The 24,556-nt window shown below is 39.1% G+C and overlaps 1 long non-coding RNA gene across 2 annotated transcripts in view; it reads right to left on the reverse strand.

The window, feature by feature from the left end:
• LOC148224088 (uncharacterized) overlaps positions 1-18,755 on the reverse strand; it is a 43,545-nt gene extending 24,790 nt beyond the window's left edge. The window contains exons 1-2 of one of the 2 annotated variants that reach the window (XR_015803450.1): positions 4,368-4,497; positions 2,869-3,018 (exon numbers count right to left, since the gene is read on the reverse strand). This is a non-coding gene — a long non-coding RNA (uncharacterized LOC148224088). Of the gene's footprint in view, positions 1-2,868; positions 3,019-4,367; positions 4,498-18,364 lie in introns of those variants that run through there. The other variant, XR_015803451.1, reaches the window with a different exon arrangement.
• Between the last annotated feature and the right edge of the window lie 5,801 nt (positions 18,756-24,556).

The raw sequence follows: 24,556 nt of genomic DNA on the forward strand, positions 1-24,556 counted from the left end.
GCATTACATACTAATTTATACCACCAAGTCTGACAGTGTGCCTGGGAGGCAGAAAGGCTGTAATTTAATATTTGAAGGTATATTATGTTCATTAAGTGATATGTGTACATTACCTGACTGTAGACGTTAACAGAAATTAATTTTCATGTAACAGAGTGCAGTATAAACTAATGAGAAATAAAGGAATGCTGGTAACCACACAGTAACAAAATATTCTCACATCCACACGTGCCCCCTGAGAATTGTTACCTCATGCCCTGCCTGATAGAAGTCTACCAACAGTGGGTTTTGTTGTCTGAGGTGACTCACCTGGAATTAGTTAATGCTTCCAAGTGAAGCCAAGGAATGTTAACATTTTAAAGAGCTCAGCGATACAATAAATCCTTACACTGGATTTACAGTATTGGCATCACATTTAACTTTAGGATCTGTGATGTTTTTCCACATTAGCTATGAAAAGTGACTGAGAGGTTACAATTGTACTCTAGAACATGCCTACACTGCAATAAAACCTCTTTTTCCTCCTCTAATCCCAAAGTTAAAATGACTTTGTCTTCTGTATTGATCCACCAATACCACAGGATAAACTTGTGTATTAAAAATTATATTCTGTAATACACAAATTGGCACACCACATGGAAAAAACTTACTGAAATGACACAAAACTAAATGGAAGAACCAAAGATTCTTATAAACAGATTGCCATTCCTATTGGATACCAAACACCTGACTTTTTCATGGCATGTTTATTCCTTCCTTAGTGTATGATGATGATTTCTTATGGCAGCAAGTTCTGTAAAAATTTGCATGCCATAAATTAAGGCAAAAGGCACTGGAAAAGATGCCTGGGCCTAAAATGTATTGAAACAAAAAAAAAAGAATATTTAGATTCAAGATGCTTTGGATCAGTACGTGAGTGCAAACCACCTTTTGTAAATAAACATTTCAGAAAAATAATGTAATGAAAAAGAAAATAGGAATATCCTGTGACTCATTTCCTTCCTTATATTATTCACCTGACAAATTATGTATGTACATGGACATATCTACACATCCAGAACCTCTCCTGCAAGAGGGGCTTCATATTGAGACATCACAGCTTTCTTAGTGTCCTTCACTCTTCCCTGTTTTGCTATTGCTCCAATGACCTATTCCTGTCCATTTTTAAGAGACCATCTAATCCAACTGCACCTCTTGCTAACACCAGATCTTTACAAATGCATCATAGTGCCACTGAAATTCCTGATTCCTCTTACCTTTGACTAATCCAGGGTTTCCAATGGCAAGTCCATATTCTCACAATCAGAAGAAGAGACTGGTACTCAGGCTTCGTGCATCAGAAACAAACATCTGGCAGTGCCTTGGAAATTGTACTCCCCCTTACAAACCTAAAATGGATTTTTCTACAACGTCAGTGACAACTCACATTTTTAACAGCTTTGTGCTCCACTGGCCCTTAAGAAGAGAATATTCAGGTTTCAGCAATAAGCTCAATTAATATATATTCCCTAATTAGAAATTCCATAATATCTAAAGTAATATACCTTAGTGTAGGCTTAAAAGCATGTGCCACAGAGAGCATTTAACTTCCACCTGCACTTGTGTATGTATCATCCACCTGACTGAATGCATGGAATAGAAGAGCACCAATGCAAAAGTACTAAACAAACAACCTCCTAACCACCCACATGTGAAATCATTTACTTTATAATAACTTTATACAAACTTAAGCACGGCCATTCTTACATAAGCCTTCAAATCCCTTGCATGTGAGATCTGAAGATTCTGTGACCCTCATAGGCATATTTATCAAGCAGTGAGAATTGTTAGAACTTCTCCTCAAAACAAAACTACAAAATCAAACTGAAGAACAGAAGCAAAAGTCAGTAAAACACTAAGACTAGAGTCTAAATATTGCTAAATTATTCCCACTTTTCCCCTGGCTGCTTTTCTTTTTTATTATTTGAAGAGATTTCACCTGGTGTAAGAGAGAATTTTCAGTCTGAAGCAGGACAAGGTACTACCTACTCAACAATAGCAACTAAGAAGCCTCTCCAAAGTCAGGGTTTATCTGCCGGTTATCATGGAGGGCTGTGATGCTGATGGAATGTGAGCACAGGTCCTGCCACTTTGACCACACTGCTTTTCCAAACCTTGTCCCAAAAGGAAACAAAAACAGTCGTGACATCAGAAACCCGATTAATTGAGAGTGGCATTCTGAGCCTGCTGCTGGTGACCCAATGACTGGGAACTGCCCTGGAGGTTTAAAGTCCCGTGTCCTTCCCAGGGTGGCAGTCACAGATATAACAAACCTGTCCCGTTAAATTACATTAGCCAGCTACTGTTTACAAATGGGGGCATCACACAGGGCCTGCCCATTGTTTGGCACAGACAAGCACAATCAGCCCTGGCATCCGAAGCTGCTGAGGGACTGCCAGCCCCTGGTGCAGATGGTGGCAGCTCGAGAGCGCTAATTACCGATGACATTAATGATGAGGTAACCTGTCTCTCTTCAGCTAATTAACAGATAGAATCTGCTTCCTATTAATTTTTTTCCCAGATAACAAATTGTTTCTTAGATAACAAATTGCAGCTTTAATGATGGAGAGCAACAAAACCAAATTATCTGTTCTTTGGAAAAATTTGTTTTCCGCTAATTGCTCTAAACAATCAATAAGAGAATTACAACTGGCGTCCCCCACTGAGAACAGGAGCAGAGGAGTCAAAGTCAATTAGCTTCCTGCAGTATGATGCACTCAGATGGAAAGAGTCATTACACAACAGAGTGTAGAAGTCAAACTCCACAGTGTGCAGCTTCAGGAACAAAGCAGGCTCGGATGGAAAGTCTAACAGAGAGCTTTTACATACCTGTGAATTGTTCATGTATCACTGCTGTTTCTTATTTTCCTTTAGGTGCTTCCCAGAAAGGATAAAACACAAGGTAAGAGGGCATCCTTGGATCTCAGGAGCACAGGAAGGCTGTAAGTCTTGAGAAGTCATGACTGAGAAACATCTCATCTACAGAGTAAAAGCAGCAGATAATCAGCTCTGTTTTCTGTCTTAGCACAAAAATAGTAAATGTGGAAAAGCCAAGAACTCCAGGGGGCTGGAGAAATATTCTACAGGTGGCAGCGTTAGGTTTACAGGTGGACTCAGTGATGTTAGGGGTCTTTTCCCACCTAAATGCTTCTATGAACATCCATGTCAGAAAAAAATTCAAGTACATAAGACTGACCTCTTCTACTGGAATGAAGTCTCACTCCTGTTTTATTTGATTTTCCTCCAAAAGCATGGAGTTTTAGATGTACTTTTATTTTTTAGACATTATTCATGCATTATTTGGTAGTTCTAGTGCATTCAATTAGAAAGTAACATTTTAACACACTTTGTGCTGGACATAACTTATTTTATGTGTTGGAAGACTCAAGTCCCCAGTATTTTACATTAATTCCTTGTACCCTACAGTGAAATAAGTTAAAAAAACTTATATTTGCCCTTGAAAGCTGAAATCATAGAGCTCTACATGAGCCCCTGACTGATTTAACTTCTCTCCTGGGAAGTTCCTCACTATTAGTAAGGAGTGGCTCTGGCACAAGCTACTTGAATGACAGTGCTTGCCTCCCCCAGACCTTTCCATCAGGACACTTTCCTGCACAATTTCCCTACAGCAATGTCTCTGATTTTATACAGGATAAAAATGGCAGGCCACCCAAGACCTTGATCAACTGAGCAATGTTTTCAACAGTGATGTAATGCTGTTTTTGCAAATACATTATCTCTCCACTTTCTACTTTATGCCGTGGCACACAAAGGACTCCACTCACTTTTGCATGCAAGCACAATTGCAAAGGCATCCAAAACTTCTCTTTAAGGCCACCTACCACTGCTTTTCCATGAGTTATCAGGAACAACACAGGCAGCCTATTGAAAAGGGGAATAACAGTGAATGGCTGTTCAGGGCTGGGAAAGGTTTACACACATGCTCACAGCTCTCTTTATTCAGAGCTTGTAAATAACAACAGCCTACAAGCCCTACAGCCACTCATTCAGCACCCTGTTGTGACTCCCTCTGTTCCTTTCCACTTGCCTCAACCAAAGTCAAGTTCTAGTGTCCTTTGTTGGCCACTATATATAAAAGTGGCATGTGTGACCTCAGTACAAAGCATTATATACCTTGTACAAAGCAGACAGTACTGTCTGTTGACCATCAAATTCCTGACTGGGTTTATGGTGGTTTGTCTGCACACTGATGACTAATTAAGTTTTGTTGAATGGGAAAACAAACATTTTGTTTTGTTGCAAAACACTACTAATTCAGAGATTATTCTACTGCAAAGCAGAAAAAGGAATTTAAAAAAAAAAATCACTGTATTTAACAGTTCTCAGCTCTTCTCCTCGGCCAGGATTCTTGTGGAATGAAAGCAGCATTCTTCCATGGCTGTATGCATAACAATAGTAAGTTAAGCCACCTGTATAACAGGGTCTATTTTCCTCTGCAAAAGACAGCATGTGGTGCTTGGAATGGAAACTTGATACAGGAGGAAACATCTCTCATATATATTCTTGTTTACAAAGCCTCTGACAAAATTTTAAATATTGCTCTGAATGCCTTGCTTACTTTTCCAGCAGAAATGTTTTTTATTTTCCTGTGCTAACACAAGACAGATTTTCATGGAATGCCAGCTGAGTGCTAACATTTGCTCTTTACAACATATCCCTCTACAGATGAGACCAAATTCTGCTTTCCTTCTCATTTTGGCATTTCTGTATAAGTAATAATTGCATTGTGTCATCCTAACTCACAAGTTTTGCTTATAATTTTTAGCATTTATCTCATGTTAGACAGCTTTTCTTCCTTAACATTGGAATTTTCATATTTTATTTACAGATACACAGGGTTGGTATCCAACAAAACTTAGGTCAGTTCTCACTATGCAACTTCTGCTCTTCCTTCACACAGGTGAAGTGTTTACACAAATGAAAGGAAATCTTTCCTCATACTTTTTGCTCATCTGGGTCACCTGAAATGCACAGTGCAAAATGAAATTCCTGCAGAGAGAACCCCAGTTCATCCCTCTTCCTGCACTCTGCTTCACACTTCACTATGCACACAATGTGGTAATTGCTTTTGCTTGACTTGTTCAAACAGCCATTTTCATTATGTGACAGCCAGGGCACTAATATATTTATGCCCTTTGTAATCGGCCAGCACTGCTTGTAATTAGGTGCAAAGTTAATTAAGTGCAATACATCTAATAACTGCCTGCCAGGAACTGTAAAGTCTGATTTAGCACATGAACTGTCAAGGTGTCAGAATGGTGTGCTAAAAAATAAGTTGCTAGCAGGGAAACAATCCTGCCACAAGCCAGAGAAAAGCACAGTGACTGTGAGTGAGCTGAGGAAAGGAACAGCTAAATCAAAACTTACTATTTCCAACAATGGGCCATGACCCACCTGCATGCTGGTAAGCTGTATCTTGCTTCATGGAATGATATATTGAAGTATTCTTTTATTTGCCAGCCACTGTCTTCTCCTATAGACAACCCTTCCCTTCAAGAGCTATACATATGGCATAGAACTTTTTAAAGTCTGGAAATGATAGCAAAATAACAGATTCTATTTTTTAATAATGCATAGAAAGGGTTCTAAGCCAGATGATCTCATTTCATGTCCACAGACGTAGTTTTGTTTCTTTTACTGCACAAAACACAGCCTTTCTTCTACTGAACCCAAGAGAATATTCCAAAATCTTCTTCTTGTTTTAACTTGGAATTGCTGAAATCTTCCCTACACCTCCATCACCATTTGGTACGAGCTGCAAAATGCTCTTTCCCTCACATTAAGCATTCAGGGCAGCTGCAGAAGAAAAGTGTAGCTAGTCAGCAGGGGCAGAAATAAAAACCCAACAAGCAAATGACACAAATGACACAAAAGAGAGAACAATGCAGGAGGGAGCACAAGTGATGAGTTGCACATGAACCACAGCAGCACAAGGTGCCTGCAGAGTTCAATAATAACTTGATTCTTAACACACACACACAGATGGATGAAGCTCACAAAACTTCCTGTAAGATAGGAAGAAGGACAGCATGGGCAATGTTCTGAAGCTTTTTAAATTGATGGAATTTGTACATACAGAGGATAGCTCACAAACCTTCAGAGATCACCTCAGTTCAAGGGCAACAATTCTATCTCCAAAGCAGTTCCCAGTTGAGTTCTATTTTAAAATACTTGGCAGAAATCCATGTCAGAGAAGTCAGTCTTGGTGGTTTGTTATTATGAACTGATATCTGATCAGAGAAATCATGCTCTGGATTGACATGAAATGAATAATGCTTGTTATGTGGTGCCCAATGACAAAGGTAAATGCTAATATAGCTCTAAAATCCTAGTGAATGCCAAAGTGCTCTTCTGAGCTTTGATTAGTGCTTGTGTTGTGCAATTACGCTTTGCTATAATTACTGTGAATTACCATCATGATATTATTATTCTCATATTTTCTATTCCTCTGAAATTCTCAAAATTTCCTGCAGCTAAAAATGGATTTCATTTGCATTACCACAAGCGTTGATTGTTTAATGAAAAATAATTCCATGCAGACTCTCATGTTAAATTGTCCATTTAAAATTTTCCTGTTACCTAGATTATGTTGAAGTGTCCTTTCTTTCATTTATCATTTGCCTCTATTATCACAGTCACTGCCCTCACTTCATGCTACATTTCAGAGAGAAAGAAAAAATGAAAGACCTTTTTACTCATATCCTCATCTTTTGCCTGGCAGCCCTTTCCTCTGCATATTCTCCCTTTTCCCTAAAAGTCCTTATTTGGAAAGCTTAAAATGAAAAGGGGGGGAAAAAAAAAGCTTACTTGTCAGAAAAATGTGGTAGCTATGCTAAAAACCCAATTTTTTTGGTTTTTGATTGCAGTAGGATCTGCAGAAGGATACCTTGGACTTGCATTTCAAAGTGAGTACAGTACCAGAACCAGCAAAATCCATTCAAAAGCCAAGTTGCAAAAACTGTGGGAAATGTGTGTTTCTAAAAGTCTGAAGAAGCCTCAGAGGCGTTAAGTTGAATAATTTTAAAAAACCACCAGGCAGACACGACCTTCAAAATTGAAAAGTATGAAACTGTCCCACAATATAAAGAAGTCATCTTATATTTGAAATATTTCTTCCTACATCTATCACTGCTATATGAAATGTGTCTATATTTAAATAGGTAGACAAAAAGAGATAGAAATAGCATCCATACTTCAAAACTCAGGCAAAGTCAATTTACTTTTTCTTGGTTTACATTGAAAATTTTCATTTCTATTGCAACAAAAACGGAAAAAATCTTTTGCCCTTTGCACAGTTTTGATAGTTTCAAGAACTGATATTTATGTCTCTGACCATCATTTTGCTGCCTGCAAATTAAAAGCATTCATTGCAGTGTTTCTACTAAGAGTGAATCAGTTATTTTTCAAGTAGATTAAGAGCAATTTTCTGGTGTATTGAGAAATTATGCACTAGAAGACAGTCTAGATAACTAAATTTATATTATGTGTTTCACTACATACACACAAAATATTTTCTTATTTTGTCTCCCTTATTTCTTTCCATCCTTTTCCAATTGCTTCCATTTTCACCTCATATATGCATCTGATTTTCCTCTCACATACACAATTCTCCTATGCAAAGTGTTAATAGAACACGTGTGGTCACGATTTCACACTTGCAATATTCAAATAGCTTCCAAGTTAGTCAGAGGAAGTTTGACCATGTCCACATGTACACTTAAGGAGATGAAAGCCTGGATCAGATGAAGGAAAACAACCTTTTTTAAAAAACCAAAAATCTTATACGAGGTTATTTATGCCTTAATGATTTTTTTCTTTTAAATTTTCCCCATGGATAAAAACAAATGGAAATACTTCATCTTTAACTTTATCACGATGTGGGGAAAATTGAGCTCACATGGAACATCTGCAGACTGCATCTTTCAAGGCAGTGCTGCACCAGGAAAATTTCCTAAGGGTGGCTACAGGATGTTGGGTGTGGGATGTGCACTCATGAAACCACAGCTTCTTTTCCTCTGTTTGCCAGCATCACCAACCTGTTCCCATCACTGCCCACGTGGATCACCATCATCATCATCGTGTACATGTCCTGATGGTGATACACAACCATCCCTGACCCCACCACAAATCCCAGTTCTGTGTGCAATGCAACAGGCATGGATGGCTGTGACACTGAGCACAAGATTGGCATCTTGCACACCTGAAGTCACACTGAATTAATCAGGGCTGTTATTTTAAGGTACCCAAAGCAAGGGTCCATGAACAAACAAGATGGAACAAGACAGGGACCAGGGATGGGGCACTGCCCTTGCCAGTGATCCAACCTTCTGCAACTGGCACTATAAATGCAAATTATTAGAGAAGCTCCCACCCATACATCAATGAAACTTCCACTCTGCCACCCACATGGTCACTGCCCGGTCTTACCCCCTCATATGGGAAGGTCAGCACAGATTCTGCTCGTTTCAAAATTTTTCTTTCATATTCCAGATCAGCTTCAAGTGTCTAAGAGAGGAGTTAATCCTACACACATGTGTCTCTGGTGAGATGGCAACTGTCCCTGGCCAAGGAATTAACACTCCTTTTAAAGTTATCCTCTTTATTCTGAGCTTCCAACAAACAAATCAAATCCAGCATTTAGCAACTGCATGTTTCACATCACCAAAAGGCCTTTCAGATCTCGAAGCTGTACACACAGTCTGCTGGAATGACCCCAGGCACTGTGTGACAATTGAATTATAAGCAGTGACACCCTCTTTCCCAGCCCATTGCACTGAGTTACCTCCACTGGCTACAGAGAGGACTCCACAGGCTTTCATGCAGCCAGCAATGTGCTGGACAACAGCAGGAACATATTATTAAATATTTCTTTTATCTTCACTTACAATAGCCACAGATTTAACCAGCCCACAAATATTTTCCATTAGAGTATTGCAGCCACAAGGTTCCAAGCCTCAGAGACCAAAGGGGTTTTAGGTGATTATAACTCTCCAGTCACTTTTAACTAGCCCAACCCATTTTATTCACAAAATCTTGAAGAAAATACCCAGTCACAAGGCACAGCACAAGACAAAATGCACACAGTTATCTGGGCTGCTCTGCTCCCTGCTAGACCTCTAAGGTATCACAGGTTTAGCTGTTGACCTTTCACTACAGTTTAGATTTTGTTTGAGGATGTCAGAAATATTCCCTGTGATTGGAGAGACTGCAGCCAGTGAGCTGGGTGGTCCCTCTGCAGTTCGAGGCTTTCTGGGCTCTCAGCAAGTGATCGTGCTAATCCATCACTGAGCTCAGTGGCCTGAGCAGCCATACTACTTCACCATTACTGCAGTGTGGAGGGGTTTCTTTCTGGATGAACTGGACTGGCACTGAGACTGGATCCTGCCAGTAAATAAATATTTGTTTGTTTTTTAAAATTATCTTTGTATTACTTTGTGCAGTGCTTTACCTGTATGCAGGAAGCACTTGACTTCCTTCCCTCTGGATGGTCTGCAGAGAATGAAGAGCAGCCTGAATGCAGAGATGTGAAAAACACAGGATGCTGCATCCAAATCCCTTCAAACATGGAAATGGTCTCATGGTTCCATATCCATTAGCACATGGTTACTCTATTTATAAATTGTTTTAAATCTACCTGGCTATGGCTAATGCAGTGAGTCTGAACTGCTTTGTGGATAAATCACAGGGATTTGGGAGAGGAGGTTCTAGTCCAGGATCTGCTGCTTAGCTCATGAATAGTCTTGGACTAATCACTTTCCTCCCCAGTTACTACTTTCAAATGCAAAGTACAAAGTTATTTAAGTGCAGGAAGCTGTACAAAAAATGTCATTATTATTAAGGGACGCCTTTCTTTACAAATTCTACTAACTGCAGGAAGGTTCAAAAACTGTGCTGCTGTAATAAGTCAAAACCACAATTTGTTTGCACTAGGATGGTTCTACCTGTCACCAACTAAACCATGCTAAGAAACTGTGGCCAAACAGCATTATTGTTTTTCCAGGCAGCTCCATGCAAGCCTGGAGGGATGCATGAATTGTCACCGAGTCTGGCTAGAAAGATACCAAAACACTTTGTAGTTGCACACAACTCTCTAAGCCCTTACTTGAACAACCAGGGACTATAAGGAGCAATGCACCAACTCCCTGGATCCAACAGCTGTGAAGTCAGGAGGAAGCTCCTGGCTGCTTATTTGAAGAATCCTTCCAGTGGGAGTCAGACACACAGCACATACAACCGTGGCTCAATCTGTACCTGTTGGCAGGTGAGAAGATCTTCCAGACAGCCCAAGTTATTCTGGAGATGGTGGCCCCAGCTGCCTGCTGACAGAATGGCATCAGAGTCACACATTCTGTTAGTCACCTCCCAGGCTGCAGTGTCAATCACAGGGTATGATAAACTAGGCCAGTCACTTAATTGCATTTCGAAGTGGACAACAAAAGAATGTTATCTGTCCCAGATAAAAACTGCACTGTAGCCAGCAATCCATAAATCCCTTTGGCCTGTCCTGAAGGCAGCATGCAGCACCATTTTGGAGTCTCTGAAATGATCTTTACCACAGAGGTGACAGATGAGATCCTGTTGGACAAAAACCACTGCCCATGTGGCTACAATACTGGAAGGATGCTGTGCCAGGATGTGTGAGCAGGACTGAAGATGCTGCAGGCTTGAAGGTGTTTGTCTGCTTTTCCTCCATCACATTAACCCAGCCCAAATATTGGAAATCAGAAGTTTGCATCCTTACACCCAACCCAAGGTTGCACAAATAAACAATCAGTCATCACAAGAACAGACACAGTTGACAAAGCCAGCACATTGATTGTCTCCCTCTGAGAAATAACTCCATGCAAATGAGTGCTACAAACATTTACAGTCCTCCACAAAATTAGTAATGATCTTCCCACGTAGAAAAATCCTAGGTATTTGATCTCACCTTCAAATAGTTTTATAGTTTAGGGAAAAAAGGCCTTTGCCATAATGTAGCTATCAAACAGAACCAATATGGAATTTGCTCTGTACTACTGCATCCAAACCTGCATTCCAGTCGGGATCTTCACACCCTAACACTGAGCTGGAATGGGTGAGGGTTTCTTCCATCAGTTTGATTTTTAAAAATTTGTATTTCCCTCTGTTTCCTGCAGCAACTGCTCTCCCGTGTAAAATGTGAAGGTATCACATAAGGCAGATTCAGGACCAGCTTATTCCTAGATTGTGACATCCCAGCTCTTGGCTTTCTAAGCTTAGCTTCTATCAACCATTTAAAGAGGAAACCAAGTATCTTTAATTCAAAACCTCTTCCTTGCATACCTACACACACTAACAGCATTTTTACAGTATTATAAATGACATTTTAACACCAATGGCAAAGACAGCAAGTGCCTTTCAGAGCCAGGAGAGTTTACTTTGACTCTGGCACCACCTACTGACCTGGCAATAAAAGCGTTTGGACTATGAAAGCAAGAAAGGCCACATGAATCAATGAAATACACCCCGATTTCTTCTTGCAGTGTGAATATTTCTATTTTTTCATCAGCAAGACAGCTTTAACTTACGTCCTCGAAAAATATTTTCTTAGCTTCTCATTTCTGTTGACATTCATCAGAGTGCAATGATATAATGTAACAGGATCTTTCCAGTCTGTAAGATAACCAGTACAAATAAACAAAAAGCTGCTTGCACTGACTTTGCAAGCAATTCTTCACCACACAGACACTGAGGAGGAACGAGCTGTTTAGTGTAACTGCCAGGAATGTACTCAGCTGTGCAAAATACATTAAAATATGAACGCAAAAATAAAACCTCACACAAAGGTTTAGTTTAGAAAACAGTTTTCTTATTCTTGCCTTCCTAAATACTTCATTTTCCCTTTCTAGACAGAAAATATTCTCCATGCATTAACAAGGAAACCATAAGTGATATGTGAATGTATTTTTTGATTAATATTTAGGCTGAAAATATATCTTTGTAAGAACAAATGACAACTTTTTATCTGGATTTTAAGGTTACTGAAAAGTGCTGAATTTGAATTTTATAAATTTTTGCCACTATTGAAAATCAACAATTCAAACAGAGAACATTTGTACTAAATATCTTTTTCTAATATTGAAAATTACTCTTAAATGTTGTATAATTTCCAGAGTTATGTGGAAAATATTTTGCCTTTGTCTATATGAATGTACTGACCTCACTTAACAGGGAATCAGGATTTAAACTTCAATCAAAATGTGTAAGGATAAGCAGGGGTTACAGCAAATTCCAAAGATGAAGACAGAGGCTGGTAAGTAAAAACTGCTGCAGAATAATAAGAATTGATCACCTGTAGCTCTGGGGAATGAAATGAAGACAATGAATACTGTCTTAAGCCTGCTGGACATTTAGAAGAAGAGAGCTGCCATGCTTGCAGGGCCTGCTGATTAATGCTTGGCTTTAGTGTAATGTAAGATTTATTGCATTTTGCCTTAAGTGGGTAATTGAATAATCCCTCTAAAAAGCAATAATTTTCCCATGAAGTTCATAAAGTTAATACACTTCAAATCTCCAAAGAGCAGAAAAGAAACAGCTACACATCTACCTGTGGAAATCACTAGACATAAATCATCCTGCACAAATGTGACTTCATAGAAGTTTGTTATTACAGTGTTTTACAGGAAAGAATAAATAAATTAGTTTTAAATAATGCCTATATATACCCAGTATGACTGGCTGAATGAACACTGATTCCTGATCTCCCATCTTTTTATATCATAGTAACTTTGTTGGATCACTGAATATAATTCTCACTTTATACAGACTAAAAAAAAATTGAAACTCAAATTAGCCTGACTCAAAATCTAGTTGTTAGTCTTATGGGAGAACAAGTTCCACATGTACTGCTTGGACTCTTGAAATCAATGGGAATATGAGGAAAAGGAAAGAAAATTCCTATTGACTGGTGGTGTGCTTGGTGTTTATAGACCATACCCTGTAAAATGCATGTAGGGCTCAGACAATGAGCCAAGGAAGCAGCTCTGTGTCGTCAGCAGTCACTGCACAGAGGGAGGATGAAACCTTTGTGCCCCACTGTGCAGATCCCCAGAATGAAGGTCCTGGCAGGCCAGAGGAAAAGCAAGGTGTCCTTTTCCAGTTTGTCCTACTAAAACCAGGTCAAAGGGGCTCCAAGAATCACTGTATTCCACAGGGATGGATTTATAAGTGTACAAAGCTGTAGGTTAGACCAGCACATTAAAGACACGTCACTTAATTTATGCAGAAAATAAACCGATTAAAAAAAAGCAAATTAAAAGCAGCATTTAGAAACAATGTGGTGATCAGAAAATCTGCCTCAGATGATTATAATAATAGAGGAATCTGAACTCACAGTGTCTTTTAAAACCACACAAAGTGAGCTGAAATAGCCTCAAATCTACTAACACCAAACCTACCCAAATCCTCAAGATTATGTTCTTAGAAAGTATCAGCTTTAAAGCACCAACTGTTACCACACTCTAGACAGTCTTCCCTTGAGAAAGCACTGAACACATACTGGGTTTGGAGAAGCAAATATCAAACACACACACTGCCACACTTGAGGACACCTGCTACAACGTTTTAAACATTGAACACTAGAACAAAGGCAGTGAAATATTTCAAGTTTCAGTTCCAATTGAAACTGTGACCTCTGAAGCTGCATTTTCTCTGTAGGTCCTAGGTAATACCAGAGTTCAGAGGTGCAGAATTATCCACTCCAACCCAATCATGACCCAATCAGCTCCTCAGTGAATGCAAACCAATAAGTTCTGGAGCCATGTTGATGGCTCCATACACAGCCACAACAGATCAGAACCTGGACTCCAGGTCTTCCTGTCATTTTTCAACCTCTGGGTTGAAAAGTTCCACCTGGCCATGACAAAAAAATGGCCGTCTTGCTATGGCACACACCTTACACTTCCCATATTACCCTCTGTGGGTTACAGCTGGGAAAGCTGTGATTTCTTTTGCACTAATGAAATGATTCTTGGGCTGGACTGCAGGGATACAATGAATTTCAGACATTCTCTGAATTAATGCTCATGGGGCTAATAATGTGGTACTTTTGACATCAGCCATCTTTTTGATACTGTACTTCATATTACATGGCTTCACTAGGAACACCAGTGGAAACATTGGAATTCTCTATTCATAGTTTTAAGTCTCACTTTGAACCATCTGGTAATCTCAGCCAGGTATGAAGTAAATTATGGGCCTCCAATTTTCAGGACATTCTCTACTACTTAAAACTAGATAAAAAGCACATTTAAAAATACGATATAGACATTTTGAATTAGAAAGCAATGTTATCACAACATATAAAGAAAGACAATGAAAGAGGAAGGGCACATTTTGGTACTGATGTGTACTTAGAAAGAATTATGCTTTCATCCTTCAACCAGTTTTAGCATGGTACTGCCTTGGGAATTCTGTGCTAAGAAAAAGGCCAGATGGGATGACATATTGGCCCCACAGCTCTTAGAGAATAAAGGGATTTGGGGTTGCTCCTATTAGAGTAGATTAATGGCATATCAGAATGGCTATGAGTAACAAGGGAATTGTTGGCTGAAGTTACTCAATCTTGAAAGCAAGCAAGCAGTGTGGGCTGCCAGTGAAGCAGTCCTCAGTACAGAGCATTACACAAGTGATTTCCTTTGTTATGGTTTAGGAATTTACAGTTCTTACTCCTGTTGGTCTGAAACATGATAAACATTGATTTGTGTTTCCATAAAAAGTCTGTAGTATTTCCTTACTGAGTAGGAGAATTGCTTGGATAAAGTGTGATGCCATATTCTTCAAGGCTGCCAGTAAGCAGGGCCTGATTGGATGTGAAGTATTTGGGATGCCAAATTTGCATTCTTCATCAACCAAAACACGTGCTTTGGTATCAAATTTGGGAATTGTGTTAATACAGAACCTCACGTAGGAAGTTCTGTTCCAGGCAGCACAGCAGATACTAACAGGGAAGAACTGGAAAGGGGAAGTCCATGACCTGTAAGCAAATTACAGTGGGGCCCAGTGAATGGAAGTTTGGAATGGCTCAAATATTTTGAGGGGTGAGGAGGGGGATTGAAAACTGGGAGTAATGCAAGATAGCAAATCTTGCCAAAATATTTATGTCTCTGACCTAGGCAGGTTAGATCTTCAGATGAGAATCTGTTTGCAACCAGGGGCAGCTAATAAAAAGTAAAATTTATGGCTTTCTCATTGTAAACTGCCCCAGATGTTCAAACACAAAGTACATAGGTTCACCACCAAACCAAATGCAAGGAAGAAGATCAATAAAACAACATCAGAGTATCCTTTTACTGGTAAAGGCAGAGTATTTGTCTAAAGAACAAGCACTATAGGGTATCTCAAGTGGCTCCTTAAAACTCTTGCCATAAAGTTACTGATGATGTTAAGATGAGAATTGCAATATGAAGACCAAAGACTACATTTTTTACTCTTCTTTATAAGGAGAGAAACAGAGCAAATCTCGAAACCTGGACAGGACTGATACTGTTCCTGAAAGGTTATGAGAAGTTCATTTAATAAGAGGAAACCCCTAAAACAAAAAACATAGCCTCTTGATGCCCTTTATTTGATCAGACATACTGCCTCGTGGACTTTGATGAGTACTCTAGCAATAAACTGTTTTCTGAATTTCTGTGCAAAGAGTGACACTGCAATTATTGCACCTGTGACCTCAGTGCTGTACACCACACAATCCTTGGCTTCACCATAAAAGCTGATTTTTAGGCAGACATTGCTGTATTAAATTGTATTTTCACATAGACATTGCTATATTATATATTATGTATAAATATTATTAATCACTGTGCACTCTTCATATTCCTACAGCCAAAAGCATCCAGAGCTGTAACTGCTGAAATAAAAGATTTCCCTTGCTGTTTGCTGACCAAGCCCAAAAAGCCTCAGTCTTAGCTGAAAATGCCTGTTTTCAGTTGCAAATAAGCTTTCTGTTATTATTCATAAAGTTTAGAGCTCGATGCATGATTATGCTAATCCTCATGACAAAACAGCAATAAACTTGCAACCAGTAAAAAGGTGAGTGGTCCCTGCAAACAGTGAAAGACTAGAATAGGTCAGTGAATGTTTTTGTGGTTTAACTTTCAAATTTTTTTTATATTTGCCAGCAGAGTTTTCTGTCTTTTTTTGGTGCTGAGACTTAGGACCTCTTAATTACATTCTATATAAAAGTCATGCATAATGTTACTGCTTATCAGCCACATTAGAGAATTTTTGCTACCAAATATTCAATATTATCATGGATAATATACAGATTAGGCACATCTTGCCTCTAGTAAGTTTGTGAGGACACCATATGCCTGGTTCTCCTAGATGGCTTTAGCTGACAAACTAATAAGAAAGAAAGATTACTTCTTATACCCTGTGAGAGACTTTAAGAGTGTATCTATGGGGGAAACAGCTTTGGAAGCACATAAAAGTTGCAAATTTTGGTTCTGCTTTGCAAAGGAAATAAACAGAAGTACTTGCCATTTGCTGAAAAGCTGGGAATAAGCAGACTGAAAAGAATTAGAAGACTTATCTAAGATTTTTCAAAGCCAAGTTAGAAGACCAAAGAATGTGGAAGGCTGAGCAAGGCTTGCAGGGATGAAGAGCATTCTGTGGCAGTGGTGAGGCCCCAACTTTTGTACCATTTCTGATATTACACTACAAGATTATATTAACAACATTTCAGTTGCTAACAACCAGTCCTATGAGTGTTCACGTGCGTGATGTCTCCATCATTTATGTCTCACAGTGCTCTCATTATCCATGAAAAGGAATGCCAAAAATTCAGGACAGGAAGCCTGATTAATTGTTTCATCCCTGCTGCTTTCCTCTATCTACTGGCGTTCAACACGTGAGAAAATCATCTCTGGTGAGACCAAAGGTCCCCAGCAAGCTGAGCAGCAGATGCTTAGGAAAACAAGGTATTTAGGGATTTACCCTCCCCTTGAGATGCCCTCTCAGCCACTCGAGAACTGCCTGCTGGCATCTGCTCAGGTGCCTCTCTTCTCTTACTGGAACAAGTACATTCAAAGTGGAGTTCATTTCTGTGGGACACACGAAAAAGGATGGGACAAAGGGCATTTAAAGACAGCTGAAGATACAAGGAAGCTGAGCTACAACCCTTGTGCTAAGGGTTACATAGTAGTTCACTACACTGGATTTACTTGTACCATGCTTTTCTTCATTTACTTTGAGTTTCAGCCTCTCCTTTAAACAGCACTGCAGGGCCCAACTTGAACAGCCCAAAATTTACTGCTCTTCCTTGAAGAACACTGTTCTTTGTAATGTCACTTGTAACAACTGCACTGTTAGGCTAATATAAATGTAGTCCAAATTTCACTTCCTTTCACATTCCATTTTGCTGAAATGAAGTAGATGAGACAAATACAGAAAGTTCAGCGGGAATAGTCTTGTGCAGATGGAGGAAACTCACATGTGCTTAGTAGAGCAGGTCAGAGTCAAAAGAGTCCAAAGGACAGATGTGTTGTTTGTTAATCCTTCAGGAAACCCTTGTGATTAGGAACTCCTAGATCTCCAAAAGGCCAGCCAACTAAAAACCATACACTCAGCTCCAGCACTCAGAGTACTCCATTTGGGAGAATAAGAGGATTGCTTGGCCAGAAATAAGAAAGAACAAAGTAAATAAGGTTATTATACATAAAAATCAGAATGTGTGCCCTGGAGGACAGAGAGATTTCAGTTCAATAAATCAGCTAGGAAGATCTGGCAAAGTTCATTGTCCAACTGGCTTAGAAATTTAACAAGAATACTAGGGTAGCCACTTCTTTAAGAAGTCTAAGGAAAAGCAGAGATAGATTCAAGCCAATGTATTAAAACAGTATGAAAGGCAAGTGAAAGCCATTAGGAAAGAACCTGAAAGCAATTCACTGTGAACCCCAGAGAATATCAGTACAAGGGTGGAAGAAAACCAGAGAGCATCCAATGAGAGCTAACAAATAAAAGCATAAAGTCCTGTGGAATATAGAAAGTATTCTGATGGTACTAAATTTTTGCATGGATGAAAATAAATATCTCAATTTTCCAAAATTCTATCACTGTAACTTCTATAATTTATGCGATACCCTATACTGCATTTAACCAACATTATTTTAAAACTATTTTCTTATTAATAATTCGTACTACTGAGGAGACTCCAGTTCACAAACAAATACTAGGATACAGCTGCTGTCTCCAAATATGGACAAATACATAACAGTACCAAAAAAAAGAACATAAATTAGTCAACAGTACAATCAATTATTTCAGCACACCATCTACATACCTGCTTTCAATATTTCTGTAGATCTCATGACAGCAGGAAACATCAGAAGGTGAAGCCTCTCAAGTGCCTTTGCTAATTCATGGGGAGCACCTTCTCAGCATGAAGGACATCTCAGAAAAAAGTACAAGATGTTTCTTTGGAAACCTTTGGGGGAATCAGTTCAGTGGAAGCAGCAGAGCAGCTCATATGGCAACTGCAGCAGAGGAGAGGAGCTGAGCTCTGAGCAGAGCTGGGGGCTCATTCAAGAACAGAAGCTAATGGAGAACAACACAGATTTCAGTCCAGGCTAAAGGAGACTTTGAATGCCTGTGTTGAGAGATTATCCAAGGCTAAGTCATAGAAGGAAAAGAGGAGGAATTCAGGGGCACAAAACCCTGCAGAAAAGGAGGAGGGAACTGGAGAGGGCCTGCTTATGATGTGCTGAAGGAACAAACAGGAAAGAAGACAAATGGGGATAAGACAGCAGCACGGCAGGCAGACCAGACATGGTCTCATGCAGACAAGTGCAGTTGGATGGGTCAAAGGGAATGAGCAGGGACAATGACCAGAGAGGCCAGGAATGCTGGATGGAGCTTCAGTCATGCTGAGTTATGAGGCAGCTGCAACAGCCACCAAAAAATACTTGGCTCAAATAAGCACCCTATTTAAGTATTGAAACTCAATGAAACAGAATGGCACAGTACAGCAACATCATCTCTTTCTTGTTATTCCTAGGTATAAGGACTCAGTACTGAACAGCTTTATGGCCCATCTGTGAGAGAACACAACAACTGAAATTATATGTGGACAGTAGAACCCTGGTTTCCAAAAAAAAAAATAGATTAGCAATACTACTCTTCACTCATTATGCATACTCACCATCCTGAATTATTAGATATTCATCACATCATTTTCTTGTTTTGATTCTTCAGGAAAGATAAAAATATCACTGTCCAGGATGTTCCACTCCTCTATAGCTACAATCTTCCTACCTCAGTTGACCCAAGAGTTACAAGGAGTAGAGATATTCAAATTTTGGTTTTTTTCTATTCATAGATCAAACAATTCCTAACTCTACTTCCACACTCACCCATGCTTGGTCCAAGGGCAGTTCTGTCATTCCAGCAGCAGTGGCAGCACACTCCTACACATTCATGAAAAGTGTACCCTTTTTATGATGGCGATTTTTTTTCAAACACCAGAGGGTTTTGGACAGAATAACGTTTACACCAGCAGTGTAACACAAAGAAACCACCCCTGTGCTAATAGTTACAAAATTACAACAGCTAGCACATTACTTGGTAAGTCTTTACTAGTTCTGAGGACGCAGAAAATATTTGAAGAGATACAAGCTATGCAACAGCCTCTGCATCCGACATTTAGCAAATCTGAGACTCAGTTTTGACCCAAGGGAAATTGGAATTTCAAGCATAAATGGCTGCCCAGAATAAATAATCAACTTGCCCACAGTCAGATCTGATGTGGGAGGCCCTCTGCAGATAAAATCATGAATAATCCCAAAATTAACAGAAATATGTTTTCATTTACTTATCCACATTCTGACACTCCATTTTTTTATAACATAAATAAGTGCAGAAGTTATTTTAAGAAAGGAAGCAAAAATTACTAGGAGTCTATCAAGAATTACAGAAGAATGGAAAATATTTTGATCACAGGATTAATTTCTCGCTAATTCATTTCAGCATTTAGGTCTTTATCATTTCAGGTGTAGCCTGAATTAATATTACACGTTTAAGAAAGAAACTCATGTCAGATAAGTATTATCTGCCAAGAAAGTGAACTTTTAAAATATTCTTTAGTGTGCAAAAGAAATATTAGATTTCCATGAACTCATTCTTATGTTCTTACTAACAATTGTGGTGGACAGCAAGTAATAACAGAGAGGCCAGCATAGCAGTAAAATATGTGAACACATCAATTTATAAAAAGCAGCATTTGGTTATTATTGTTGGTTTTGAGGAGCAGTCTTGCCAGCTGTCACAAAATGCATAAACAGTTCATAATCTGTAAAAGTTCCTCGGACAGCTGCAAGACCATAAGGAACCAACTTTTATTCCTCAAATGAAACGTGTTATTTCAGTTCAAAATGGACAGATATTTTAGAAAACATATTGCAAAAATACAGCAGAAAATCAAGACTTTTTAAAAAGACTTGTGGGGTTCTAACCAGATAAAATTCAAGTTAAAATGCTTATTATCACTCACTACTTCCCAGAACCCCTCCAGCTTCCCATCTTCTAATAACTGTGTTATGCTGCAAATGAAGGCCCCTAACAGCCATGGCATGAAAAAAAAAAATAACAAACACAGGAAAATCACTTAAATATTCAGACTATGCAACATAGCTGTTCAGAGTTGATGTTTTCCTTTGCAAGAGCTTGTGCAAACATTCTGCTCAATTTCATATCTGTGGGAGTTTGCATCCCCCCACATCCAATTTTCAAAAACAAACTCTCACAGAGCCTTATTCTCATAATAAACATCCCCAGCTACATCTCACCTAAATTTTCCATGGTGCTGAGTTTAATAAAAGCTGGATTTAGCACCATTATTTAGACAAGAATTGTTAAACAGTTTCTTGTAAAGAATCCTTTTTTTCATCTGCTCTAAGAGAGGCACAGAATTGGGTGTCTTATGATTCTTTGCATGACTACAGAAAATGAGATATTTTCTAACACAATGCAACTTGAAGAAAAGTCTAGTGATTACAGTATAGAAACCCATTCATTTTGAAGGAAAAAAATCCCCCCCTGTTTGCAATTCCTTCTATGTGTAGCATGAAATGGAACAGTTGGGGAAAAAATACAACACAACTTTCAGAAACACTTAGAAATATTTTGTTTCCGTGAAGGAGCTCTAGGATTAAAAGTTTTCTAGTATTATTATGAAATTGAAGTAACAAGTGCTTTAGAAGAGCTTATTAATGAAAGTATGCAGGTAGCAGAACACAACGTGTTTCATACCAAGTTTCAGGCTTGGAACATTTGTAATCATGTTTGAACAGTGTTATAGCTCCTGTTTTCCAGTCTTTTAAGTACAGTAGGAAATATTAGATTGTGTTTCTTTTACCAGAAACTTTGATAACAGAGCTTTGTCATGCTTCCTTGCTGAATTTGCACTGCCTTAGGCTGATCTGGAAGGCCATCTGGAAATTAGCAGTGATTAATTAGCTGTGAGCCTATGATGTGAAGAGGGCAGATGGAAGAACAGAGCACTCCATTGCTCCCATCCCTGCACACCCTACCAGTCCAATGCCTGATCCATGTCAAGGTGTCAGTCTCTTTCCAGGAAGAGTGAAAGATTCAGATTCAGGAATTCTCCACAGGAACTGTCCTTCCTCAGCTGCTTTTTATCCCAGCTCTGTTCACAACGTTATCAGTGGTAACAAACAATGTCTAAGAACCACAATGGAAGGGAGCTGCAACAGTGTTTTCACCAGAAGTCCTGCCTTCCTATCCACAGAACTTAGACAAAATCATCTTGGTTTTACATTTATCACTTCTAGATGTATTCCCAAATACTGCAAAAACTGCAGTATTAAAACCTCTTCTTTTTTTTTCTAATGGAACAAGAGGATGTGCTTATCCCTCCTGGCTCCTGTGCTTACACACCAGATTCATGTCCATGTCACAAATACACACACATTTACTGCCCACGAATTTCTGACCAAGATATGGGAGTCATTTACCAATATCCTGGTCTTACAAGCATCCGAAGTACAAGGAAGTAGTTTTAGATTGAGAAGGGGAGAAAGCAATTCAGCTTTACCTTCCACTCACCCTACACTCTCCATACACTTTAAGTGGGAAGGACAAGATGAAATTAATACCATTACTGTTATGCAAAAAGCAAATTATTCTGTCATTCTCTCCTTATTGTTGTCAGCTACTTTCACTTAAAAATTAAGACACTTAAAAATTAAGACAGATAAGCAAAGAGATATCAGCTTTGATAAATAGCTTTTCCTGCACAAACAGCATCACAGCACAGCAGCTTAAATTTAAGTCTCGCTTCTTTCAAATTTATGTTTTTAATCCCTGTGCATGAGCATCACTGGAAACTGCTCTTCCACAGGTTTTCCAAAAAATGTGGTCATAACTAATGACTTATGATTAACTTAAGATCAAACATCAAATGCTAGCCAGAAGATGGCTAGCTAAGAGAGAGAGGAAGAATTACCACATATTTACTACTAATATTGAGGCAGAATTTAAGACAGAAGTTCTTCAATAAATGTTTACATATATTTCATTGTACTTGGATTAAAATGATATTTTGGTCCATATTAAAATATAAGGCTTAGTACCTGTTCATCAAATTCTTTTTCTCTCTTTAAATTACTTGAGAGCCCCCTGTTTTGAAACACCAAAGTCCTGACTAGGAACACAAAAAAGCCATCTGATGTCTGCTCAAATAAATCCTTCCTTCCACACTGAGACCTGAAAACGGAGTCAACCACCACCTATTTTGCTCTGTCATATTTGCTGCTATCAGCTCTGCAATTTTCGGCTTGTCAAACAGGCCACTGACTAAATTAAATTTTTTAACTAAATTTTAAATATTCCAGGAGCAGCCCAAACATTGATCAAACCATTATATCTAGTTTGTAAAACCTTTCCAGTTCATCACTATTTTCCAAGTGAATGAGTGTAAGGACTTTTTTTTCCCAAAAGGATAAATTACATACAACCCCAAATCTGAGTCTGTACATTAAAATATTTAAACTTGTGACTTTTCCCTTAGAAGGTGACAATTCAAGGATTTTGCTATCAGCTAACAACAATATATGTGTATGCAAAATGTTGTTTATTTTTCCCTCCTATTCTTCTTTCCTCTTCTTCCTTCTCCAAACCCTTTCAGTGCCCATGCCTTGACACACTGAACTCCCCAGGTTAGGCTGCTTTTGATTTGCGAGGAGAGCCACAATAGTTAATTACAGAGCATAGTCTTCTGTGCCTCAAACATTTTGCATTTATAGCCTCCTGACAAAGTCCAGAGCAAGAGGCTAACCCACATTTAATTTGTCCAACACGTTTCTGGTTAAAGTTCCATCAAATGGGTGACTGGAATCCCTCCCATTCAGCTGGAAAAGTCACTTTGAAGGAGGTGTTTATTAGCAACATTTGCCTCAGCCACAACAGGAGGCCCTGAGGGCCTGGGCAAAATCAGTGCTTGCTTATAACAGTCAGCCTCGGCCATTCCCCACGGGCTCAAGTGTCAATAATAGGTTCGATATTAGTCGCAATTGATTTTACAGCGGGTATAAAATTAAAGCAGCGAGGCCGTGTCTGAAGGCAGCAGAGGCCTGTGTCTGCAAGGCGGCCCCACGGGAGGGGCAGCGGGCTCGGCCCCATGCAGTGCCTGCTCCCCACGGGATGGCAGCTCCAGCACAGCCGGCACGACAGGAACGGGACACCGAGCACACAGCCCTTGCCTTTCTCCTGTCCCCGTGTCTGCCACAGCAATTCTGGAGGGTTTCATTCTCTCTGCGGCCCAAGGCTCGCAGGAAAATTTAACGCGTGTGTGGTTTGGACTGCAAAATCCCAAGCCAGAAGATCATTAGCTCACAGTGCTTTCAAGTGGAATAGGCAGTAGTTAATTCTGAAAGGTCTCACTTTAAAACATTTTCAGTGTGAAAGAACATGTTAGGTAGCCTGTAACTACGAATGTTTATTTCTCTCTTCATGCAAAAGTTCCTCTTTTTCAAGACAACCATTGTTATCCTTTCCTGGTTATTTCATTGTCCCTGGAAAATTCAGTGGATATTGTTCTCAAAAGCTTTCTTGTTGAAATGTTTCATGAAACTAAAGCTCCTCATTGACAAACACCTCTAAAATTTAGCCTAAGTCCTGAAATGCTACAGGCACTTTGGAGCTGAAGTCTCAGTGAAACTCTGATACAGAGTTTCTGAAACTTTCTGAAAATAGACTAGCTCATAAATCACTGAAACTGTCCAAAAAAGCAAAACATTTTTACATTTTCCCCCTGTTGTAATCAGGTACAAATTCACTAGTCCAACAGCACTTACACCCAGCAATATCAGGTCTAAGTTTCATCCACCCTACATAAAACCTTGAATGTCTGAAACTTTTCAATTCTTTTTCTTTTGAGGGAATTTTGTGGATTCTCTTCCTTTAATTTTACTTTCCATCTTTATTCCCTTCTGTCTTTGCTTCTTTTACAGCCTCCTTC

This window comes from Sturnus vulgaris, chromosome 4 (genome assembly GCF_052056855.1).
Source record: "Sturnus vulgaris isolate bStuVul1 chromosome 4, bStuVul1.hap1, whole genome shotgun sequence".
Classification (NCBI taxonomy): Eukaryota; Metazoa; Chordata; class Aves; order Passeriformes; family Sturnidae; genus Sturnus; species Sturnus vulgaris.